Source organism: Sciurus carolinensis, chromosome 7 (genome assembly GCF_902686445.1).
Source record: "Sciurus carolinensis chromosome 7, mSciCar1.2, whole genome shotgun sequence".
Taxonomy (NCBI): domain Eukaryota; kingdom Metazoa; phylum Chordata; class Mammalia; order Rodentia; family Sciuridae; genus Sciurus; species Sciurus carolinensis.
In genome coordinates, this window is record NC_062219.1 from 146,920,013 (window position 1) to 146,945,829 (window position 25,817).

General features: G+C 46.9%; 1 protein-coding gene across 5 annotated transcripts in view; it reads right to left on the reverse strand.

Annotated features, from left to right (window-relative positions):
- Positions 1 to 25,817, reverse strand: part of Atxn1 (ataxin 1) — a 377,602-nt gene that overhangs the window by 161,193 nt on the left and 190,592 nt on the right. For 4 of the 5 annotated variants that reach the window (XM_047557706.1, XM_047557702.1, XM_047557704.1 and 1 more), the window contains exon 5: positions 14,910 to 14,973. The exons of the other annotated variant lie outside the window; for it this stretch is intronic. The gene's annotated coding sequence lies outside the window, so the exon portion shown is untranslated. The remainder of the gene's footprint in view (positions 1 to 14,909; positions 14,974 to 25,817) is intronic. 5 annotated transcript variants of the gene reach the window in all.

A 25,817-nucleotide genomic window follows, 5' to 3' on the forward strand; every position in this document is an offset into this window, starting at 1 on the left:
TGTTTAATGCGTGTGGAGTTTTAGTTTCGCAAACACTTGAGACGGGATGCACAAAAATCTGAATGAACTTAATACCACTAAACTCTACACCTAAAAGGGGTTAAGATGGCAAAATTTTGGGTGCATATTTTACCACTATTCAAAAAATTTCTGGTGCACATCCTATCGGAACAACCCCCAAACCTTTGACCGCGCTGTTTTCCCCACCTCTGTATATGGAGTGATGGACTTGATTGCTCAAGCCAGGCGCATGGGAATTACCCTGGTTATCACTTCTCTCTTCTTCCTCCACATCAAAGTCTGATAAGCCCATCTTGAACCATCTACTTCTCTCTGATGTCATGCTGCCATTCAAGTCCAAACCACTGTTCAGACACGTCTCCCTGCTGGCCTCCCTGCTTCTCTTGCCATCCTCCAGGCATCCCTGGGTGTCATGTTTAGACACTTCTGTGATTGCCAAGGCACTTGGAAAAACATGGAACCTCTCTGTCAAATCCACAGCTCGCTCGGCACTCTCTGCTGGTTCTCTGACTTCTGTCTCTTCCCTTGCGCCACATGGGTTCCAGGGCTTGGAGTGCACCAGGTGGTCCCTGGCCTCTGTGCAGGCTGCTCCTCTGCCTGGCTGGTCTCCTTCCCACCCTGCTGTGCCCCTCCTCACACTCAGGGCCATCTGCCAAGAGAGGCCCTCCCTTCCAGCCCCTTCCAAAGCTGAGCCATCTCGGCTCTTACCCTTCATTTCTCACCACATTATCTGTTGACACGTCTATTCACTGTCGCTTCCATTAGACTTGCTGAGCTCCATGAGGGCCATGGCTTCAATGTTTTGGGCAAATAAATGAGAAATCCTAATGTCAGACAGTATAAAGTATCATGAAAATGGTAAGGTGGTTGGGAGGCTATGGTCCATTCAACCTAGAGCAGAAAATGACCTGGATGAATATGCAAATGTCATTCCTCTTCCGACTCAAAAATGTTCCACAGCTCATTCTAACTTCCCTAGGTGTGGCAATCGTGCCAGCATGCCATTAGCCATCGAGGACTGAAACCCTGATGGCCCCCTGGATGCCTTCTTACCCTTCTCTCTTCCTATCATTTTATTTGCTAATTTCCCCATGGCTAATATCAATCATGTCATCTGTCCTATTACTTCTCCACTTGGAATACGACGTTACCCCCACTCCAGTCTCTCATGTAAACACCTGCCAGATTAATCTTCTTGAACTGCAGTTTCAATCAACCTATTTTCTCTTCACAAACTCTTGTTGCTGGTGCCTCATTGCTTCCTGAATTAGCCCAGAGTTTCCATCCTAGACCATCTGAGGCCACAGTGTGCTCCCAAGGCTCGCTCCCAATTTTCTCCACCACGGGCAAAGGGGCAGCTCCTTGTTCCCTGAATGTAGTCCCTGCTTTCCAGCATCTGTGCTATTGATCTTTGTGGCCCTCAGTGCACCTCCCCATCTCAAAGAGATGCAAACAAAAGCCTAATTTCAAAATCACCTTTTCCATGGAAATAGTTCCCATTTTTGCATTCGGAAGTGACAACCTCTTTCTTTAAGCCCTAAAACATGTTTTTACTATGATGGTATATCTTATCGCCTTCTGTCTTATGCCATAATTATTTATATACCATTTCAGTCCCCTTTTTGGATCATCTTGAGGACACAGAATGTGGCTTCTATCCTTGGCACCAGTGAGCATCTAGTTACTCAAAGTGTGGTCCATGGACCAGCAACATCTCAGGCATTACTACATTCCTGCAGGGACAGAACCTGCATTTAAAAAAGATCCCCAGGGGATCCTATGTACTTGACCAAGTTCCTGGTAGCCTCTCATTTAACACTTGACTCACTGAGTGATTGGAAAACAAGATTATCAATGCTTTAACCATGTAAAACTATATTAATGCTGTCTAAATAGCAGAAGGTTAACTTTATCAACCTTTTAGATAAGGGAGACATGTTACCTTGGCCAACCAAGTATTCGAGGAGGTATGAATCTCTTTCTAAGGTTTATTTATGGGTGGGAATCAGTAGAAGACCTGCTGGTTACTGCCAAGGTACAAGTCTATCACATTAATGAATCAGTTTACTGTGCTAATATTTACATTTAAGTCTCCTGTTGGGGTTGGGATCCAGCTTAGTGATAGAACACTTGCCTAGCATGCGTGAGGCCCTGGGTTCCAACCCAACACCAACAGAAACATACTTACAATAGAGGCCTGATTCTCATCTGATGTGGCACGAGCACTTCTTTCTTTGTAATAAACTTCAGATTCTCTCCCACGTGGTAGATAACACTTGGTAAGTAAATGTGGACTTCAGACTACACACTCTACTGTAAAGAAGGTGTTTAACCAAGTTAGGGACAGGGAGTGGAAGTCATGGGAAGTGCTTCTCAAGGGCACCATGCTGGCCACTAGAGGGCACTGAACTTGTGAATAGCATGATCCAGACTTGACAATGCAAACAGGAGACACTGCGTGTGAATGAACACAGCAGCTAGCTCCGTCTCCCCGTCTCTTCACACATGGGCAGAGAGTGGTATGGAATTCCACCTGAACTCCTTTAGGACCTAACACAGTGGACATTCTGGGGAACAGACCTGAGTTGCAGTATGTGGGGGATAGACACAGGACATCTCCTCGGGTGCTCCATGTCCACTATTTGGATGTGTACAGCTTTCCCCTGTCCTTCCTCCCTAAGCACCAACCCACCACCCACAGAAGTCTGAAACTTCTGAGACTTTCTCTAGGACATATGCTAATGTTCATGGAAATTCAAATTGATAAGGCGTGTGCTGCAAAAAGCATATTTCCTTAGGAAGCAGGATAAAACAGAAGTCAGCTCAGGGAGGACTAAGGATAATGGCATCTGGATTCTGAGCAGAGTCAGTGGAAAGTGACTGATGGTCAATCTCTGGACACCTTACCACCTTAGTAGTTGCCTTGGCAACCAGGTGACTTTCCAGGTAGCTTGGTTTCCTTCTGCACCTAAGTTGATAATGATGAGACTCTGACCTCACTCCTTACCTGGTCCCCAAATCTTTGCATATACTTCTGGGTTTAATTACAGGCAGGATACCCTGAGGCAGCCAGGTGCAAGTTGGTGGCAAAATACACAGGGCCTCCCCTCCACTCAGCCTCCCTGCGAGGAGGATGTCATTAGCCTGGAACCAAGCTCCTCAGAAGTTCTGCCAGCAGGGCCAATGGGAAAGGCCTTACACGGTTTTCACGCACAGTGCTCCTTCCTCAGAAAGCATCATTGGTTTGAGTGTCTGTAAAGAATTCTGGAAGAAGACGCAATCTTCTCTCATGTTATGGAGCAATGGACTCCATCATGATCGCAGAACGGGGAAAGAGGTAAATGTGAAAACAGGCACGCTGAGATCTCCTCTCAACTTGGAGAAAAAAGTAATACATTCACATTACAAGCAAAGTCACTACATCCCTTACTGTTTTTCCAATTAGGAACCCAGACTCCAAGGACGATGTCAGCGTGCTACTTTTTCAAATACAAAATGAAAAAATCTGGCAGTTCCAAGTTCCAAACATTTAAAAGGCACTCTCTTTTAAGATACAGACAATTTTAGAAGGGAAGCCTTTTATTTTTCTTTTTTTTCCTTCCAATATGTCAAAAAGCAAAAAGAAATAGAAAGGGCTGAGCAAAGTCGATAGCTGGCCCCATGGTCCGCTTTCTCAAAGAGCTCTACCCACCGATGTCTTCAAACACCAACAGCAATAAACAGTCATTCCTTCCCTCCTGTGAGTCAGGGTAGGAGCCACAGCCAGAAGCAAGAACAGAGCAGAGTACGCAGGAAAAGGAAGACAAGAACAGGTTGAGACCCTCTGTCAGTCACCCCCACTGCCTAACCAGAAACGAACAAGTGGCGCTTTCTAGGAATCTGCAAGTGGCTGTGACCACATGTGTCTCGCAGTTGGGGTTTCTTTCCACCAAATACTACGTAGCAAGATGTGGTTGAGAGGCCCCTGGGACTCACCATTCAAGCAGATGGCTTTGTAAGCAAAATATCTGCATGTGTGTGCTTTTGTGATGCAACCACATCTCGATGGCTAGGGGGTGCCTGGGGCACGCAGAAGCCCCTCTACCACACCAGAACTAATCTCACCTATGAATTTTTCAGCTCCTGAGTTGAGAAGACATATTAAATACCGGGGAACATATTTATCATCATTAAACGGCAAACATCCTTTCAAACAAAATCTGACAGGACATAGAGACTGTTCACGCTAATGGAAAATGATCAAAAGCCCCAAGATTCTTTGGTGAGCTCACTCTGAAGCCTGTTCCTGCTTTAGTTACTACACAAAGTACATCAAACGATACTGATGTACCTGGAGATTCGAAATGTTTAGCATCTCTAGTACTAGGGAGAAACTACACTCGAATACAGAAAAGGGGGTGCAGAGCATTAAAGTCGACTTCCCCCTGCCCCACCGCAACACAATACATCATGATCTAAAAACAGCCTCGCCTATCTGTTTAAACGCACACTTCCTCCAGGAAGGAGAGGGCCCCCCAATGGCTGTTGGAAAAGCATCATAGGCACAAATCAATCTCATGAACGGTGGTGGCTTTATGGGTATGTGACAGGGACTGAAATGATCAAGAATGTCATGTCTTCCACTCCAAGAAGGGTGCTCACCTTGCTGGTTTTGAGGAAGGGACTGGGCCTTCATGGAGAGCCGTAGCTCAGAATATCAATGAGGGTAGGAATGTGGGTCTGGCCAACAAGGGCAGCCAGGCACTGAAGAGTGACAGTTGGGTCTTCAAGGCCCTCCTGTCCTGCTTCCTGCACCTCTGCCCAGAGGTTTCCGCTTCACAAATCCACACAGAAAGCAAAGACAGGTGGCGTGTTAGCAGTTCACCTCTCCCCCTAGCATCTCCCAGCACCATCCTACACGCAGGGCACAGAGACTGGGGGCTGAGGCCTCTCTGAATTCCAGGGAAGCCAGAACTCAGTCGATCCCTTCCAGTTAAGGAGCCACCCTGTTGTGAGCTGCAGCCAGCTCCAGCTTCTCTCATTAGACTGTCTTCTGCCACTAGAGATAGGCAGTTATGAAGGGACGTGACCAGCCAGCCCCAGAAAGCAAACCAGGCAGCCAGCCTGAGCTTCTTCTCTCTCATCAGACCGCGTCCTTTCTTCCTCTCAAATCAAAACTGGTTCCCTCTTGTGGAACCAAAAAGACTGTGTAGGGTGTGCAGTGGCCTTGTCGAACTTAAAAAAAAAAGTCAGCTTGCAAGAATGTTACCAACCAGCAAGACAAGGCCGCTTGTTTCCAGGGCCATGGGGTGCTGCCTCTGCTGGGGCACCCCGGGGACGGCGGTGAGCCCCCTTAGCAGCAGCTGAACCCAGCAACCACACTATGGCTCTACTTTCACACCTATATTTAAACCATTTTATCTCCACTAGAGGGCCAGGATGGAGAGGAAATTTCAGTCTGACAGTTTTGCTGCTATTTGAAGAACTGATCTTGAATGTTGGGGAGGGAGAGAGCTTGAAGGAAAGCCAGAGGAAGAGGTTGGGGTGAGGCACAGCTGTTCCTCAGAGGGGCTTTCCTCCATCCAAGGGTGTCCCTGGAATCTGCCAGAGAAGCCTCGGCTCAGAATGACACTGTTATTATCTCACAAAATGCCACACAGCACCCCTTCAACAGCCACACAGGCTCCAAAATCCAGTTATGTCCCACTCCTTCCCTTCCCGCGTCTCTTCTGTGTTAACACTCACTCCCTGTTGGGCGACTCCTGATCTGAGGTGTCCTCCACACCTGTCCCTTTAGGTAGTTTCAATGCCTTATGGATCTCCTGATACATGCAGCAACCTCCTGAGCGGGGACCCTGTCTTGGCTTCTCCACCACCAGTTGTAAAACATGTCCTGTGACAGCTGGTCACATCACCACTGTGCTGAAGAAGCTCCAGGGACTGCCAACCTCCCTCCAGGGCCCTCCTGACAGCACGGCCCCACCCTCTTCAGATGCTGATGGCCAAGCAGTTCATGGTGCTCTCTGTACCACCAGGAATAAGCTCTGCTTCCTAATCTGAAGGTGTGGGGGACCTACCCCAGTTCCTCCTGCAAGCTCAGGAAGTTTCTGTGAGTGGGTGGGGAGGTCTCCCCACACTAGCAAGCCATCGATTCTGCAGCCACATGACTGGGTGCCCTCTAACGTAGCTCAGTTCCAACACAGTCAGCCTGGAGAGAGTCTTGCCAGGTGGTGGTTAGCAGCGGAATGCGTAGGAAGGTCCAGGGTTACTTTAATTACTCTTAAAGCTGTCTTTAAGTTACTTTTAGAGTCTTCTTTAAACTACTTCCAAGGCAGACGAGTAAAGAACTGGTAGCACATACCTGTGGGAAAACACTGGTATGGACTGAGGGTAAGCAACGGAAACAAAGGAGTTAATTACAGGACTCATCGGTGAAATGCGTCAAGAAAGAAGGATTGATGGGACTAACGCTTGACAGGGCCTACAAAGGCCAAGATGAAATTAGGAATTGTGTTCCCAAGTGTCTCCTTCTATCTCAGAAGGGGAGATTCTTTAGGGGCACAGGTACAGTAAGGTCACCTCTGACCTAGTGCTGACCCCAGCAACCACATTAACATAGGACTGACTTGAAGATGAAGCTCCCTTAATAGCATGGCCACCATGACAGTTCCAGAGAGGACCAACTAGGGTCAAAAACTCCACCACCTGTCCTGAAGGAGGAGTTGAACACCTGACTGGTAAAGAGTACAGAGCAGGTCCCATACCTCAAGGCAAACATCAAACAGTAATAAATGTGAAGACATATTGTCTCCTCTGTTCTGTGCTGGGGGACAGCCCCCTCTCCCTCGAGACTGCCGTCTGCTTTCACCCTACTCTCACTTGGCTGCTGCTGCTTCACCTTCACTTATAATAAAATTCTTGTGCATGACTTTCGGTGTCTGACTTTGAATTTTCTTTCATCCGAACACAAGAACAACGTTTGGAGTTTCAGCTCCCTACTCTCCTACGATAGCATCAGATCCAACAGGTTAAGTCCCCAAGACTGTCCCCAGCCCCAATTTATACACCAATCCCAAGTCCCAATTCTCCTACCTGTGTTTCTGGCATAGAGTCCATAAATGGAGGTTCCCACAACCCCCTCCTTGAGTTTCATTAATTCGCTACAATGGCTCACAGACCATTAGAAAGGATACTACCAAGGACACAGATGAAGAAATGGCATAGGGTAAGGTCTGCCGGAGGGGCAGGGCTTCTCCAGGAGCACCAGCATTGGGTACCTCCATGTGTTCACCTCTCTGGAAGCTGATCTGAAGTCTGTTCTTTCGGGTTTTGATAGACGCTAATTATGTAGGCATGAGCAATCCAGTAATTGACCACTGGTGGTCAACACAACCTTCAGCCCTATCCCATCCCTGGAGGCTGGGGAGCGGGGTCAAAAGTCCTTACCCACTCATCCTGCCTGATGACCAGCCCTCATCCTAAAACTATCTAGGAGCTGCCAGTCACCACTCAGGTCATTAGCATACAACAGACACATCACTTTGGAGGTTCCAAAGGTTGCACTCTGGGAACGAAAGACCCAATGTGTATTCACACTCATAAACGTGCTAGTGGGTGAGACCACAGGGCCTCCTTGCACTCATGTTTTCTTCACTAAGTAACACGTAGCGAGAGGTGGTTGAGAGGCCCTCATAAACACATGTGGCAGGACCCCCACCTCCCTATCCAAAGCAGGGCCCCCCTTTCTCCCTCCCATGTTGATTCCCACATGGAGCTTCAACACCTTCAGCTGCGGTGCCTCACTCAGCACACCTGTGGTCCCCTCCAGAATGCCCTCTCTGCTGATCTGGTGGTGGATGCAGCCCACCTACCAGGTCCCCAGGGGGGAGGCAGCAGGTGTACCTGTGGGATGGTCTGAGTGGGAGGAAGAGGCTGCAGCGTGGGGTGGGAGGACAGGAGCATCCTGGACAGGTCATCTCACCTTAGTTAGGTCTCTTTATTTTTAAACGAGGGCAATGATTTCTCCCTCATTCAGGAGGAACCAGGCTCGACAGACAGGTTGGCACCAGAAAAAACAGGACCATGAAGCTGAGCCAACGACTGTTCAGAAGTAAGGTGGCTGAGACTGGGCAGAAGTCCGGAAGGCAGGCCTTCAGTGAGGGCTCAGCACCCAACTCAGTTGCACTTAATGACCCCACATCCTCACGATTTTCCTTCTACCGTGGCTAACTCTGGCTAGTACGTGGTTATTTTTATTAATGCTCTTTTTTTCATTTTAGTGACTCTCTTTGAGCTGGGCCTCATTTTTCCAATCCAGGCCTCAGGAGCAGTCACGTGCAAAATGCCATGACACTCCTGGGGTGAGTGGCAGGCCAATGGTGGGCTCGCTCATTCTTTCACCCTGCACCTATTCACTGTGCGCCTACTGTGTGCTAGGACACAGCACAAGATGAGCCCTACAGAAGGCTAGATGCGAGGCTTCGAACACAGCAGGTGGCAAGTGGCCCTTCCGGGTCAAAGCTTTGAAGCATTTGATTGCTGGTGCAATTTCCAGTTTTCTTTTCTTCCCCTGTGATCATGAAGGAGGCCTCCACGCGGCTGGATAAAAAGATCAAAGCCGCCTGCATCATGGAGTTATGCACCGAGGACAAAAGTCCCGGAGAGATGGGGCCTTCACAGCGACAATGTATGAGAGAGAAATACACTTCTATTTCGCTAAGCCACAGAGAGTTTAGGGTTTATTATTTCTGCCACAAAAAACCCTTATCCTATCCTGACTAACACAATAGTTTTCATTTTCTCTATTATCACTGTTTGGCAATGAATTGGTGTATAATAATGCCTTGATAGCTCTTATATTTCCTGCCCTTTATTTTTTTGATTTCTTTTTTTTATTTAAATTTTTTTATTTTTGGTGCTGGGCATTGAACTCAGCGGTACTTAACCACTCAGCGACATCCCCAGCCCTTCTTATTTTTTATTTAGAGACAGGGTCTCACTAAGTTGCTGAGTCTGGACTTGTACTTGCGATCCTCCTGCTTCAGCCTCCCAAGTCACTGGGATTATAGGTATGCACCATTGCCCTTGGCCTATTTCTTTTAATTTCTTAATGTGACCTGCTACTCCAAGACAGTAAACTTGGTTTTGACTTCACTCCTCAATCCTCCATCTCATTTCCTCCTCTTCTGTAAATTCTCCCCAAATTTAGGAGTGAGCCTTGTATGTAGCCACTGTTTAACTCATAGACAATGAATTGATATTTTCCCCCTAGAGAATCATTTCCAACATAGAGTGATGATTACTTATTTTCATGATCCAAACACTAATATGGAGGCATGGGCTTAAGGAATTCAGTGCAACGGCTCCAATGCTTCACCCATGACCTCTGGGTTCCATGTCAATCAGAACTAATCACAGGCCAGCTTTGGGATCACGTCTTACTTATTTGTGTTGACCCCAGCGTCTCTGGGCCTAGTTAATGTTTCGGTCTGCACTTCCTGCAGTCATTCATCTGCTCATTCATACAGTCTCTCCAGGAATAAAAGCTATGGCATCAAACCAGCTGTGAGGCCACGGGCCACTTCATGTCTTCATTCACCCGATTTCTCTGCTTGTAAAAGGAGAACTCCAAATGCATCTTTCACAGTTGTCATGAGAACAGCACAAGTTAATATATGTAAGACATTTGAAAGTTATTTTAGATATGGAGATACAGCAGGACCTGGCATACTGTAAGTGACTGGAAGGCCAGCATTATTTATTGAGCATCTACCATATGGCAGATATTAGGGAAAGAAGAATGAAGAACAGGTTGCTCAGGTCCCAAGGAGTTGATGGCTTAGGAAGGGTCATGTGTGTATAAGCCAATGAGTGAACTGAAATGTTACAGAGCCGCAGAAGTAGAAAGACTATATAATTGCAGGCTGGGGCTGTAGTGCGGTGGCCCAGCACTTGCCTAGCATGTGTGAGCACTGGGTTCAATCCTTTATTTTAGCATCACACTAAAATAAAAAATAAAATGAAGGCATTCTGTCCATCTGCAACTGCAAAAAAGAATATGTAATTGCATATACGCACAAATCCACACCCACATACACACACTCACAAGAGCACACTGAGTGTACGCAACTACTAGCAACTTGCGAGTGATACCAAGAAGGTACTCCTTGCACCTGGAAGAAAAGAAGCCAGAAAGGCTCCTGAAGACTGTGAGGGCTGGACCCAGTCTCACAATAGGAAGAGGAGCTTGCCAGGTGAGTCAGGGCACAAGAGAGGTCCAGGCAGTTAAGGAACAGAGGTGTCAAACAGCACTTATCCCTTTATTCATTCAACAAATATGTATCCAGCGCCTCCTCTGTGCTTGGCATGGCTTTAAATACTCAGCTGCGGTGGTAAATGAGACTGACGTGGTTTCCACTCTCACTGAGCTATCCTTGCAATGAGTGAGATGAACACTTAGCCAGTAAGTGGACACATAACTGTGAAGAGCGCATGGTGGGCAAGATGGCGGGAGGGAGCTGGGAGGCCTGACCAGGGTGCAGAGGGCAGAGACGTGAACGCAGCAGGAAACACCACTCTGCACCCTTGTCTTTTTTTTTTTTTTAATTCATTAACAGCTTTATTAAGATATAATTCACATCTGGGGGCTAAAGCCCACATGGCCAACGCCTCCTGCCTGGGTGGCATTAATCTACCAAAGAAGTGGCCTCTTTCTCCTCCCTTCTTCACACAGAGGCCCACAGACTCAGTTTCTCTGGTCACCAGGATTAACTGGGGAACTGGGGTTGGGAGGTGGCTCTCAACTTCACTATAGCTTTTACCAGTCATATAGGGGCACCAGGGCTTCCATCTACCCGGTGACTTTTGTTGGCTCAGAACTTGGGAAGGGAAGAGAACTCTTTAAAAGTTTTTGTAAGATAAAAACCTTTCCTCCCCCAATAGACTTCAAAACTAAATTAGGAATCACTATCCTAATCTATCAAACCTGTCACCTTAATGAAAACTCCTTCAAATCTCTTGCTTAATAGCTCCAAAGACATTGCGAGACTGAGAGTCTGGCTCCCAAGGCAAATTCACTAACTGCGAATACTAGGGTGGGGAAGGAAGGACTATCTCAGTCCAGCACAAAATACGAGTACTTGGTTCCTGGTCAGCGGCCACAAAGAGGAAGATGAGGAAATGTGAAGCTGAGATAGTCTTACCTTGTGACTTTATATCTACGCGAGCAAAACATGCTAGAGAGAGAATTTCTTGCAGCTATCTTTTGCACTTGCACCAGGTCCTCCTTGGGAGATGGAGCGAGAATGTGACATTATCGTGGGCAGATGTTAACAACGTGGTTACTATCCAAGGAGCTCAGTTCTGAGCGTTAGAGAAATTACGACAAGATGAAAAAGTAGATAACAGGGTTCCTGATGCCGAAGGGCTTCCCCCCTCTACTTGGAAAGGCTTCTCAGAAAGCAACACCCATCAGAAGAGGAAATAGAGAACGGGTGTCAAATGGGTGGCAAAGATTTTTCCAGATGCTTCCGGAGTTCAGAGGAAAGCACACACACTGAAATAAGACCTACAACGCTTTCCCGGAGCATTGGGTGGATGGAAAGCACAGACACAGGTTAAAGCTCCAAGCACACATCAGTGGGCAAACTGCTGTTAGCAACTCTACCTCTCGTAGAAACTCCTGGAAGAAAAGAAACAGGCCCTGCATTTCTTTGTGAGCCCTTCTGTGCCTGGCAGAACGGCTTGGGCTGGTCTGGGTCCGGGGGTCCCTTCAGTCTGCAGCCTATGCGATGAGCGCTCTGCTTCCTGGGTCTCACCCTGCTCCAGGTCGCGGCCCACCTTCCAGCCAGGAGCTGCGGACCCGACCACAAGGCACAGGAAATGCTCTCCCCACACTGTGACAGAGCTGTCCTGCTACCGGGATGGGGACGGGCAAAGCAGAGCCTCCACCTACTCGGATTGCGAAGGCAGGGAGGTGCTCAGCTCCTCTGGCACATCCAGAGCCTGCAGCACGTCACACAGACCCTGCCTTCTCCTCCTCAAGTTCCGAGCTGGCTGGAGACAGAGGCGAGTGTTAATGGCAGGGATAGATAGCAACAATGACAAAGTGCACGTTCCATGAACTATCACAGGCCCTGGGAGGGGAAAGGCGGAGGAAGGACGAGCTGGAAAATGAAAGGTCTCAGGGCTGTGCTTGTCCTGCTCGGGATACACTGGTTGCCTCTGGCATTATATTTCCCCTCGTTGCACAGACATGTTGCTATGGAACCAATACATGCCATTGCCACTTGGCCTCTAGCAAATAAAACCACAGTGTTGGCAAGAGCCTTCCACTAGCTTTCCCTTAAAGGGATACCATTGATGGTGAGCGCTGCTGGAGCTTAGAAACAAGAGCAGCATTGTTCCCGGGACACGGCCCCACTGCACGCTAGGCAACGGAACCCAGTGACTCACGTTTTACAAGGTATAGATGCATGTGGGGACCAGTCTCTGAGTTCCTTTTGAGGGGAAAACAACTCAGGGCTTCAGTTCAGGGTTAGTTTCCCCTCGTTTGGTAAAAAGCAAATGCCCTGTAATATTTTCAGTTAGAATTTGATGTTGCTTAAGTATCAACAGCCAACTGCTCCTGACCCCAGTAAGAAATCACAGCAGCCCCAAGTGGCCCCTGGGAGTGCCGGTGGCCCTTCTCTTGTCCTCTCACCATTTCCTGCTTCATTCTTTACTAAGATAACGGGGGATGTGGGCAAGGAGTTTGGCGTTCCTCCTCTGCCTCCAGGCCCTTGCCCACCCCTCACTTCTAGTCTCATTGGTCTCTACTGATTCTAGAGGGCTGTCTAGGTCCCCCAGAGAGCAGCAGGTCTCAGTGCCTCCCCATGCTGTGCTACACTCTAGGGATACATCTTCTGGGCTTCTCTTGGACAAATGGAGAAATGGAAGCCCTCAAGTTCGCACTTCTAATAAATGCACAAAATTGTGGCCCCAGCAGCTGGGGATAGAAGAGATCACTCTCAGGGTGATAAGTAGATGGGCTCTCAGTGAATCACCATGTTCTCAATTCCATTGGGCACATCAGTACATTCGAGGAAACCAGGTTATCTCTGTGTGTGGACAAGGAGACACAGGAAGGTCCATAGTTGTGACTTCAGTTAGTGCAGAAGAATGGCCCATGTTTGTAAAGGAAGGGATCAAGTCAGCAGATGTGATAAAATCATGGACATGGGCTCCTAATACCACATTTGGACCCATCCTTCAGTGAGATGAAATGGTTTGCAAATGGGTGCACACCGCTCACCAACCTAACTGGCCAGATTCAGAGCGAGATCTAGCGCAGGACACCTCGAAAACACCTTTCCCAGATCCAAATGGAGAATCACATTCTGACACTTCTCTCCACTTCACTGCGTGATCGTGCTCTTCTGTAAAAACCGACATAACTTTCTTACGGACCAAATGCTTCTCAGAAAGGCTCACTGGCTCTAGCCAAGTTTGTGCCGCACTACAGCAAGGCCAGGACCCACGCCTCTGCAGCTGCAGACGAGCCCGAGTGGGGGCGCTCAGGTCCGCAGCTGGCCCACACACACCTGCAGCTACACCCTGGATTCTGGCTGTGCGACAAACGTACCACCAAGTCCCAGTGTACGAGGACGTGGGGTCCTTTGCAGTCCTGTGGAAAGGATGCAAAGGAATGTACTCCCGCTCAGATGAGGTCCACAGCAGACATGCCCGGGGTGCACTGGCTTTGCCAGGCTCTCCTGGGAGTAGCAAGGCAGGATTACCAGGAAGTCAAACAGTTAAACAGCACCAACTCCTCTTGTGGTTTAGCTATTAGGTGTCCCCCGGAAGCTCATGTGCCAGACAATGCAAGAAAGGACAGTGGTGAGATGACTGGGTTATGGGAGCCTTAACCTAATCCATTTGTTAATCACTGATATGGACAAATTGGGTGGTAACTGTGGGCATGCAGGGTGTGGCTGGAGGAGGTGGGTCACGGGGAGCGTGCCCGTGGGGTTTATATGTTGTTCTGGTGAGCGGGGCTCTCTTTGCTTCCTGGCTGCCATGTCCTGAGCTGCTTTCCTCAGCCCACCCTCCCTCCATGATGTGCTGCCTCCCTTGGGCCCAGAGCCATGGAGTCAGTCATCTATAGACTGAGACCTCTGAAACTCTGAGCCCCAAATAAACTTTTCCTCCTCTACATTATTCTTCTCAGGTCTTTTTGTTTTTTGGTCACGGTGGGTAAAAAAGTTGGCTAAAACAAATTCTGACATTTGCCTTAGGGTAACAAGATGTCATCGTTAGTTTATTAGTACTACATTAAGTAGAACTACCTATGCAAATCTACGCCCTCAGAAAGAAGCCATGGATTCAACAGCTGGCCAAAGAGCAGGCAGGCTGGAGTCCAGTGCCTCTCTCACAGTCTCTGCTACTGTCCGTGAAGCCATGAACAGTGACTGGAGGCCCTTCGGCCCACAGTGGCCTCTTCTGTGCACAGGGCCTCTATCAGATGACCCTGAGGTCCCAGCTACTGCTAACATGCTATTTTTCTCTGTTACGGTATTCATGAGACAGCTCAGTCATGTGAACAAAACGGGCAGTTTCCCCTTGCTCATGGCCGTACCTCTATGCACCATCACTGAAGGAAAGAAACTTCCTCTCTGTGAGCCAGACAAGGTAACAGCAACCACAACTCATCAGGGGTAAAACAAAGTTGCAGAAAAATTTATAAGGGAAACCACCCTCTCCAAGGGCCCCAGTGCTAAGAAGAGGTGCATAGAGAGTCCATCTTTGTTCCAAGCTGGAGAAAACTTCTGGAGAAGGAACACTATCAAATACCTCTCCTTGGGGCCTGATAGCACTGGATAAAAATTTGATGTGAATAAAAAAGACCATGGTAGATTTAAAGGATCACTCACCCTATGGAAACAGCAAGTTGGTTTCTTTTCACCAAGAATATTTTGGTCTAGTTTCTTTGGAAAACTGGAAGAGAAAAAAAGGATTTAAGAAAATCATATTTAGTCCATTTGCTAAATCTGTACAGGTCTATAGACTGAGAGATTGCAAGAAGCTCTGGCACCCAGTGCTGTGGCACTTGCTAGGTATGTAGTGAATATCTGATGTATGTTTGCTTGGCTAACTGTGTCAATCTTTAAAGAGAGCTTTCAATCAATGAATGTGCAGAAAATAATCATGTGCCTGATTCATTTATCACAGGGTGTGTGACCTTTATCACCAGAAGTGCCCGGGAAATAATCTCTTAGGGGTCTCTTTTCAAATGTCCAGTCCTGCATGCTAACCATGGGGTTGATTGAAGAGGTCTTAATAAAGAACCAGAGGACCCCATTTGCTAAACTTTGTTCTTTATCCAAATGGCATACCCACGAGTCCATTCCCCATGGGGATCCATAATTAGGATCCTCTGGGAACGTGGAGTTGGCAGACAGACACCGAGGTCACACGTCAAGCCCGACGAGGAAGCCCCGAGGCAGCTACCGTGTCTGAGAGACTGACCAGCCAAACCAAGCGTGGGAAAGAACCGGGATGATGTATGTGTCCGACAGAGGCTGAAAGACAGGGGGACAAGGAGCTGATCCCAGAAGGCTGTCCCAGCAACAGCTCATGGGGGACTCAGCTCAAGATTTAAGGTCTAAAAGGTTTCCAGAGACTGTTGAAAGATGCCTTTGCAGGTCTGGAGGGGATCTGAGTGAGGTAAAGCCACTCTGGCTCCTGTGTCCCCTGGCAGGACTCTCAGGATCCCACAGCCTCTGCACCCACCGCTCCCCACCTTCCTTTTTCCTAAGAGGAAGAAGATGGCGCAGCCATGACAGTAACATGGGGCGGGTCTTCCTTAGCGTGTCCCAGCAGCCCAAAAGGCATGCCTCAAAGTCCCAGGGAGAAGTCCCAGTGTTCAGGCAACCCCCACGGCACTGTCTCCCACTGGCCTGGGACAGGACAGGCCCACAAGGAAGACGTGGTTCTGGCTCCTGAGAAGATGGGGGCTTAATAGAAGAGACAACGCAGCCACGCAAGAGGGCGCTTCACTGCCCACAGAGCAAGGCCTCACAATCCGCTCACGCACGAGAGCCTTTTCATCCTAGTGACAGACACGGTGTGCACAGAAGAATGACCAAGGACCACAAAAACTGAGTGCAGACAGGCCCAAGGCTCTGGTTCCCTGAACTCACAGTGCTTTCCCAGGTTTGCACAGTGGCAATAATAACCCCAGCTTCGCAGGTCATCTAGGTTCTTACGTCAGTGCCTGGCCAGTAGGAGAGAGGCTTTCTCAGCACCCAGCACAAGACAGGCCCCTCTGCAAGGGAGGAGGAGACCCTGGAGGGAGCCTCAGCATCCTGTGATTTATCCCGCCGTGGGTACCTGCGCTCTCATCTCCTCCCTTCCCACCCCCACTCCTCAACTAAATGAGACAAAGGAGAGCAAAAGAAAACCACTCCCTATGGAAGAGTTAGGAAACAGAGTTAGGAAAAAAAAACCTAATAACCAAAATCAGCCAAAGTACTACAAACAAACCATGAGAGACATTTCCATTTATATGGTTCCAGGCTCTTCCCTCTGACCAAGGGCCCAGAAGGATAGGGAAACAAATTCACACATATACGGAACATATACGGAAATAAATTCACACACCCGGACACAATTCATTTTTAGCACACTATGAAGAGTATTTATATTATTTTGCTGGCTAATAACTTTGTTACCTGATGTGTTGAAACCATCTTTTAATGTAAGAAATCCATCCACCTCATAATTTTTAAGGACTTCAAGAGTATTACTACGAAAGAATGAACCAACAGATATTTATTGGTTGAGTTCACAGAATCCATAAAATACTCATATTTATGGGAAATGACTACAGACTCCAGTAGCATGTGGTTCTCTCTTTTTTTTTTCCCCCTACGTTTTCTTCAAGATTAAAAAAGGCAGATTGCCTATATATAATAAGTCTTAACAGCCAAAAAGTGTTTTGGTTTGAGTGGGAGTACCTTAAAAGAATACAAACCAACACATATAGCACAGGGAGTAAAATTAAAAACACGGCCTTCAGTGGGTATCCAAGATACTGAAAAGGGACAGAATTTAAAGATTAGAGATAACAGCAGCTAGGGATGCCCTTGTCAAGTGTGAAATCCGAGGTCTGAAGTTAATCACACATTCCTGCTTCTGTCCAGTCATGAAGGAGTTACTGAATGATACACAGAAGGGCAAATTGAACATTCTAGAGTTTTCAGTGGCCCTGGACATTAAATCACATTATTATTTAAAGTTCAAAACCTAAAAAAATAATAATAATACTGATGTGATCCTACTATATGTACAATCAGAAAAGTGAGAAACTATACTCCATTTAGGTATGACTTATCAAAATGCATAAATGCATTCAACTTTCATGTATAATGAATCAGAACAAATAAAAAATTAAAAAAAATAATAACACCACATGCAGAAGGTATCAAAAGTTGGGATGCTTCTGCAATAGCAATATTTGTAGGTGAATCTCCTTCTCCAAGAGAATAGGAGGTTTCATACAGACACAGGTGATGGGGTTTGAGTGAAGGAATATCATTGCCCTTGGTTAAGAAAATGGGGCTGTGCCTCTAATGGAGATCAGCACTGTTTCGGGAAAGCATGGCCTTTGAGGGAGGCTGTGGGAGGGAGTGTGTCCCCACAGCCGTCAGAGGGTGTAGACATAATTCCTCCTCCATCTATGGAAGCAGCTAACCTTTCCTGGGGATCCCCACACTGTTCCTGCCACAGGCAGGGGGTGGCGGGCTGGCAGGGTACAGCAGCTGGACAAAGCCAGGACACACGGAGGCAGCAGAAAATGCCAAGTCAGATACCGCTGGGAAATCCCAGAGGCCACAAGTGAGTAAGTCTGATTGGTGAAGACAGAATTCATAGGAAATGACACGTGACATGCTCCCTTTCAACAAACGTTCCCTAGGTAATGACACTCGGTGTCTCATCCCTGACCCAGCTTATGCAACTTTTAGGGGCAGCAGCAATTTGTGGGGGGCTCCTTCTCTTAGAAAGGACTTCTATTGCTTTGTTTTAACCATGTGAAAAAGAATCAACTTTAGGAGAAAGGGCAAAATAGCCTACATTCTAGCACTGTACAGTCAAAAAGAGCTGCTTTCTGACAGCTCACACCAGGGACTTAGGGTATCATGGGACATGATCTGAGCTACCTTAAACCAATCTCTTTGGATCACACAGTCCAGGAGCCAGAGAGATGTCTCTAGATCTAACAGCAAACATATAGGGAAGAAGTTTTTGCTTCACCAATTCTGTGGTCACTTTCTCAAGGAGTAAGCAGCCGACAGGCTATGTTGCGTGCTACATCGTCCCTTTATGCAATCACAGCTAAAGAGTGTGCATCCTTATATTTGCTGTTAAAGGTGCAGGTAGGCACTCAGGGTTGGCAAGGGATGACGGCTCATGACACTCCTGCAGAGCAGGCCTAGCCACGAAGAGGTGGAGTTTAGATTCTAACAGCTCCGTCCAATCATGTGTCTCTGGTAAATATAGCTTGTCCAGGAAAACGGTGCTGATACTACCTATTTCATAGTTATACTACGTTTTCAGATTACTGGCTTCTGACAATTTTCTCTTGACATCTGCCATAGTATGGATCTGGAATGCCCTCAAAAGCCCAAGTGTTAGAGGCTTGGTCCCAAGAGGTGCTTTTGGAAAGTGGTGGAAACTTCAAGAGGTGGACCTTAGGTCTTTGGCATGTGCCCTCGGAGGGGCCTGTGGGACCGCAGCCCTTTCCTCTTTTGTTCCCTGGCCACAAGATGGGCTGTTCTGCTCCTCCATGCACTCCTGCTATGAAGGGCTGCCTCGCCACAGGCCCAAAACCTAAAGGGTAAACAGATCATGAACTGGAAACTCCAACACTGTGAGCCAGAACAAACCTTTTCTCTTTACAAGTCAGTCATTTCAGGTATTTCTTACAGTGACCGAAACCGGGCTGACACACATTGTGTTAAATCCTCTTGAGTAGGCATCAGATTTCTCAATCACGACCTCTTACTGAGTGCTGATGTCTGCCGACAAAATTTTATCCACTATCTCTAATTCTAACAAAACCTCTGTCAAATAGGTTCTGTTGGCCCCATTGTACAGATGAAGAAGACAGTTCAAGGAAAGTACCCCATCCAAGTCACACGAGCAGTGAGTGACTGGAGCTGTCAGGGTTTCATGGCCAAAGAGATGAGCTCCCCAGCAACACACTCATGGGTTTTTGCTTCCGAGTGCCAAGGCAAAGGCATTCTGTAAAACACACAAAAAATAAGCACCTGCTGTCACTCAGTGGGCAGGTATTCCTTTCTCAGGTAATGTGGGGGGCAGGGCGGAGCAAGTGAGGATTCTGGAACAAAAGTTGCCCACAGCACTTGGGGGAGAGTCGTGGTGAGCTACCCAGTGGGTGCCAGGCAAGCACTCTTCAGGCAGAACTGCAGCCCCAAAGTGCTGACGGTGGCAGCGACGGAGATGTAGCCTTGGCACGCGGGGCTAACAATTACTTTGCAACATTCTGATTATGAGCCACAAGCATGCAATCAGCAGCAGAGACGATGGCAAACCATCCCATCAGCATTTTACTTCAGTTATCAAAGCGCGGCAGATTGAACACAATCTCATCTGACCTAAACGCAACGTTAATAACCCAACCGCAGAGAACGGGCAGGAATAAAAAAGGCGCCCGGCCACCAGCCTCACTGGGGGCCATGGGTTGTGACAGATGAATTCTATGTCACTGAACTTTTTCATTTATTAACTCAGAGTAAATAAATATTATTTATGTGCTTCCCATCTGATAGATTTATCCACAGCCACTCATTTACATTCAGTTAAGATTTAAGTGAGAATACACGCTCTCGTACCCAGGTCTAAAGGGAACCCTTTCCACACTCTATGGCAAATCCTTGTCTCCTCCACTCACTGGAGCCCCAGCATTGATAGCATAGGCTTTCTATGGTTTATCTCTACATTCAAAATATGCACCAGCAGGTGGATTTTCAGGGAATTATGAGCCAAGCTCACTAAGGCTCCCTAAGTCCATGAGTAGCCTCAAGCTGGGGAAGTCACCTGCAAGTCACAGGGCAATCTCTGAATTCCCAGAAGGGTCTAAAATTGAAGAGATGACTATAATCATATAACATGAAACTGAGCAGAGAATCTGATCTGAGGGGATGCAAAAATCAAATATAAAAATACATGTTTTGTTTTGTTTTTTCAGGAAAGTAATTAAAACCACTATAGGTTGTAAAACCAGCTCTGGAAGAGAAATGCCAATTACTATATTGCAGAAAAAAGAAAAAAAAAAAAGTTCAACTTTCCTTCTCAAAAAGCAAGGGGGGAAAGGCTACAAAGTTAACATGCTCAATTGGGATAGGAAGTTGGAGTTCAGCAGATATTTAAAAACAGTGCATCTTATAAATATCTGGGCGCTTCAGCTTTCTAAGTGATTAAGTACAGCCAGTGGTCAAGGCCAATCTTCAGCATGGCTCTCAGGTGTCCAACAGCCGTGGCTTGGCAAACTTTTTCTGTGAAGAGCCAGACAGCAAATGTTTTAGGTTTTGTGAGCCAGAGCCTCTGCCGCAGCAACTCAATCTGTCAGTTAGAACAAAAGCAGCCACAGACAAAACCTGCTCAAATGGTCATGGCGGCGTTCCAATAAAACTTTATTTACAAAAACAGGCGGGGGGGGATGGGGTTGTGGCTCAGTGGCAGAGCACTTGACTCACATGTATGAGGCACTGGGCTTGATCCTCAGCACCACATAAAAATAAAAGTTAAAAAAATAATACAAGCAGGAATGGGATGTGGTCTGCCATTTAGAGTTGGTCAACCCCTGATCTAGAAGATCGTCACACTGGGGGAATAAAAGATGGACTCTCAGCTTGTTCCCTTCCCCCAGGGGAGGTCACAGTTTTACTTAGTGAAAAGTTAGATGACAACATCCCACAGTGTCCAAGAGCCGCCAGCGCGGTTCAGCCCTGTGGCAACCACCATGAACTTCTCCCGCAACCAGCAGACAACAGCAAATCCCAGAATGCAGGTGGGGCTTCCCGAGCAGGGAGCCGCTGCGTGTCCATCTCTGCATTACACCACACACGTGCAGAGGCAGAGGCAGGGCAGGCTGCCCACAGAGCCCCAAGTAAGAGTCCAGCAGCATCCTGAAGGAGGGTGTCATCTAGGCGTCTATGACCATGTATGACAGCAAAACACAGACAACTCAACTGACTAACCGGGCAGTGGGTCTGAATTGCAGTTTCTCCACGGAAGATGTATAAATGGCCAATGAGCACACAGAAAGGTGCTTGATGCACTAGCCATCAGGCAAATGCAAACTGGTACTACCACAAGATACCCCCTCTGTGAGGTGGACTCATAAAAAACAAACAAAAAAACAAAAACAAGTGTTGCTGGTGACGATGTGGGGAAATTGGAACTTGTGTGCACTGCAGGTGGAAATGCAGAATGGTGCAGATGCTGTGGAAAACACCATGATGGTCCTTCAAAAAACCACACAATTACCAAATGATTTGGTAATTCCACTTCTGGATATATCCTCAAAAATCACTGAAAGTAGGGACTTGAGTTATTTTAATGGCACATTCACAGTAGCATTATTCACAATAACCAAACCATGGAAGCAAGTGACCTTCAACAGAGGGATAAAAGAAACATGATACATACATACAATGGACTATTACTCTGTCTTAAAGAAGGAAAGTCTAACACAGGCTACAACACAGATGAACCTGGAGGACATTACGCTAAGTGAAACAAGTCAGTCACAAAAAGACAAATAGTGGATGATCCCTCTGGCATGAGGTACTTAGAATAGTCAAATTCAAGGAAACAGAATGTGGAATGGGGTTGCCCAAGGCCAAGGAAAGCCGAGAATGGGAGCTATTGCTTCATGGGCATGGAGTCTCAGTTTGGAAAGCTACAGAAAATCCTGGAGATGTTGGTGCTGATGGTTCTGTTCTAATGTCAATGTATTTTGCTGAACTTTACTCTTAAAAGTGGTAAAAACAGTAACTTTCATATTATGGGCATTTGACCAAAAGGAGGAGAAGAAATAGGACCCAGTGATCACAGCCCTGGAGGGGAGATTTCAGCTACCCGAGAAGTTTCAAGTCCATTTTTCCTGAGAGGATAGGTTTATGGGGGTGAAGCTGGGGAACTGCAAATTAGCTCCAATGTTCCAGAATCAGCTGAAATCTGAGAGATTCCACATGTAGGAATTATTTGGAAAAAAAACAAAGGATATGAAGGCTCCTACGATTCAGGGTGAGGGCCGCCCACAGGATTTGAGATTCGGCCATATCAGAACGCCTGGACTGTTCTTTTCTGAGCCTTACAATATCAGAGTTTCAATTTGACAGCAAATCAGGAGGAAAGTCAATGACAGGAACACAGGTTAGGCAACATCACTGTATCTGTCGGAGGAACACAGGGAAAAGCAAGCCAGGGAGAAGAAACCACTATGTTAAAGTGAAGCAATTCTGTTTTTCGGGCGTGCAGTGAAAACTCACCATTTCCAGTTAGGGGTGGGCAGGACTCTCCATAACTGTCCTCTTTGGTCACGTGTGTGTCAACACTTTTGGTTGGCTCACTGGAAACCTAAGCTTCTCCCAGTCTAGTTCTGTATAACACTTAACTCCACACACCATCCCCAGAGGTGACCCCAGGGTCCCCCTCTGCAAAGCCCTAGTCCATGGATTACTCTGGATCACCTCGCTGATACGGGCTGCGTCACCTACTGGGGGCAGCAGGCTGCTGAAGCGTGGTTCCTCAGCTGGAGGAAACTGATACCACTTCCTCCCATATTCTTGGTAAGGACAAGAAGTTCCTTCCAAGCCAGCCAACCTTAAGGAAGAGGGAAGTCCTTCAGCCACGTACATGTGACACGGACAGTGCCCCTAGGTGACGATAGGTTTTTTCATGTTGACAAAACAAGGTGGAAGGTTGGGTTGTCATCTAGTGATCTGGGTCTTAAGTCTCTGACTCAGTTATCCAGTTTGACCACCAGGGAGTCCCAAATAGCCCAGTGGTCTAAAAATGCTCTGGCTATCAGTTTTAATGAATAGGCAGTAAAATGTAGTTTTAATGGGGGGGGGGCACACATCTTTATTGTAATTATTTTTTAACAGTTTGTGACACAGAACTCAAAGCACTGAAGAAAAATGTGTATTAAAAGGACTTCTGGAAGAAAAAAAATATTCAGGCATTATAGTTCTATAGTTTGGATCTTAAATGTCCACCAAAGACCTTGTTAAAAGCTTGGTCACCAGGGGGCACTACTGGGAAGCAGCAGAACTTCTAAGAGGTGGGGTCTCTTGGGAGATCTTTAGGTCATTGGGGGCATGTCCTTGAAGAGGATCGTGGGATCCATGCCCTTCCCTGCTCTCTTTGCTTCCTGGTCATAAGATGAGTGGTTTTTGCTCTACCATGTATTCCCACCATGCCATAGGCCCAAAGCAACAGGGTCACTCAATCAGAACCAGAACCTCCAAAACTGTAGCCAAAATAAACCTTTTCTCTTTATAAGTTGATTATCTCTGGTGTTTTGTTACAGTAATGGACAGCTGACTCACCACTGGTGTGCAGGGAAATGTTTTGTAACAGCTAGAGGTGAGAGAAGAGCACTGACTTAGTGTTTGCAGATTTTCATAGCATAAACACTCCCACTATGGCCAATTTTTAGCTAGCAACATGATGCCAACTTGCTCCTAAAATCTCTAAAAATTTAATAAACGGCTCTGAGAGCAAGGGTAAGCCAGTCTCACCACAACACAGGCTAGAGTCCATTTTCTGCTACCCATTCAAAATCATAAATCTCTATATTTCATATCTAAAATAAACTGGATAAGCTAAAGTTCTTCATTATTCTGGCCCCTTCTTGTCTACAGATAGCTAAAGCTACTTCTACATCTTTCCTTCTAGATTCCTCATCTGGCATGAACTCTGCTAAGGCCGATCTCATGATGAAGCCTTTCTCACTTGCCTGGAGGTTACACCAGCCTCTGTGCACCCCAGGTATCCACAGCCTGTACATTACTGTCCTCTAGTTTGATTGCAGAGGGCTGGGCACGTTCCCACAGCACTGAGCACAGCAGTGAGTCTGAGCTGGACTGAGATGGATGAAATCCATCCTCTCGGCTGGTGGGGTTGAGTCCAGTCCAGGCTTCTGAGGGAGCTCACCCAGATCTTGGAAGAAAGCATTCCCAAATAAAGGAATGAGAGGTCCTTGGAGAAGTGGCAGATTCCAGGATGAGAGTTGAGAATATTCAAGATCAGCAAGGAGCGCCTTGTAGTGCCAGAAGGTAAGGGGATGCTTAGTAAATAAATGCCCCACAGCCATGGGACCCTATAAAAGGGCACAGGAGACAATGTTCCTAATATTCCTGAGAGAGCTGCCAATGGCCAAGAGAAGAACTGGGGCAACTCAGTAAGTAACAGCGTTGAGTACGGAATAAAGACTCATGAGTCAAGTCTGATGTAAATAAATGACTGAATACATTTTACAAAGGGAAAGAACCTTCCAACCTTTGTAGAGGAATTTCCAGCACTCCATGCGGACACCCTGCTTTCCCCACTCCCAGTCCCTAAGGGTGGGCTGTGCTTCCCAGCAGCAGTGCAGTATGGGAAAGGTGTGTGTGTGTGTGTGTGTGTGTGTGTGTGTGTGTGTACATGTGTGTGAAAAGCCTCACTCTAAATCTGATGAATCTGACAGGCACTCCTCAGTGGGTGGCCAGCTCATCATCAAGTCACATGGGCAGCCTGGACCCTTGATATGTGTGACATGATAAAACTGGCAACATAACAAGTTCAGGAGAACAGATACATCGCTCTGTGGAATGGCTCTCAATTTGTGTTTTTCTCAGCATCAGAAAAACAGCGGGGAAACCAAGTGGTAGGACATTCCCCCAAACAACTGATCTGTCCTCAAAACTGTCAACATCACCACAAACATGTGTGAGAAACTGTCACATTCTAGAGACGCCGCAGAAGACGTGACAGCTTAGTGTAATGCGGTCCCCTGGAAGGGATCCCAGAATAGAAAAAGGGCATCAAGTAAAACCTAAGAAAATCTGAGCAAATATGGACTTTAGTTAATAAGAGTAAAATTTTCTGCCTGATACTCAGGGAAGCAATTTGCATGTATTATTTTTGCTTAATCCCCACAATACTTTTAAATGATTTCATTCCGGTTTTACAGATGAGTACAATGAGGCAAGAAAATATATAACTACTTTGCCCGAGATAATGGAGTTTGTAATTGGTGAATCAAGTTGAAACTCATGTTGAATTGTTCTCAAGGCTTTAGAGCTCTAACTCATTCATCCTCAAAAATCCCACCAAGTGAGCACTATCATTCTCCCCTTGCAGGAGAGGAAACTGAGGCACAGATAAGCTGAGTGATTTACCCAAGGGCTGCACAGCTAGGGGTGGAGCCACAATTTGAGTTTGGAGCATCCAGCTGTAGAGGTCACAGATGTCCCCTAAATTGTACTTTTCCTCCAACTCATCAGTAACAGCTAGTATTTTTCTTTCCTCCTCAGCTAGTTAAGTCATTTTCATTTACTTTGAGGATTACAAAAAGCCTCTCATTTTAGTGGCTTCTGAGGATTGAGTTAGGGACAGGAAGTGGCTGGAAGGGGCAGGAGGGAATTTTGTGAGCAATCTATCATAATAGATTTAAACCTGTATAGTTTGTTGTACATAAGTTTTACCTAAGAACATAAACTAAAAACAAACACAGGTTGAGTATCCCCTATCCAAAAGTGCTTGGG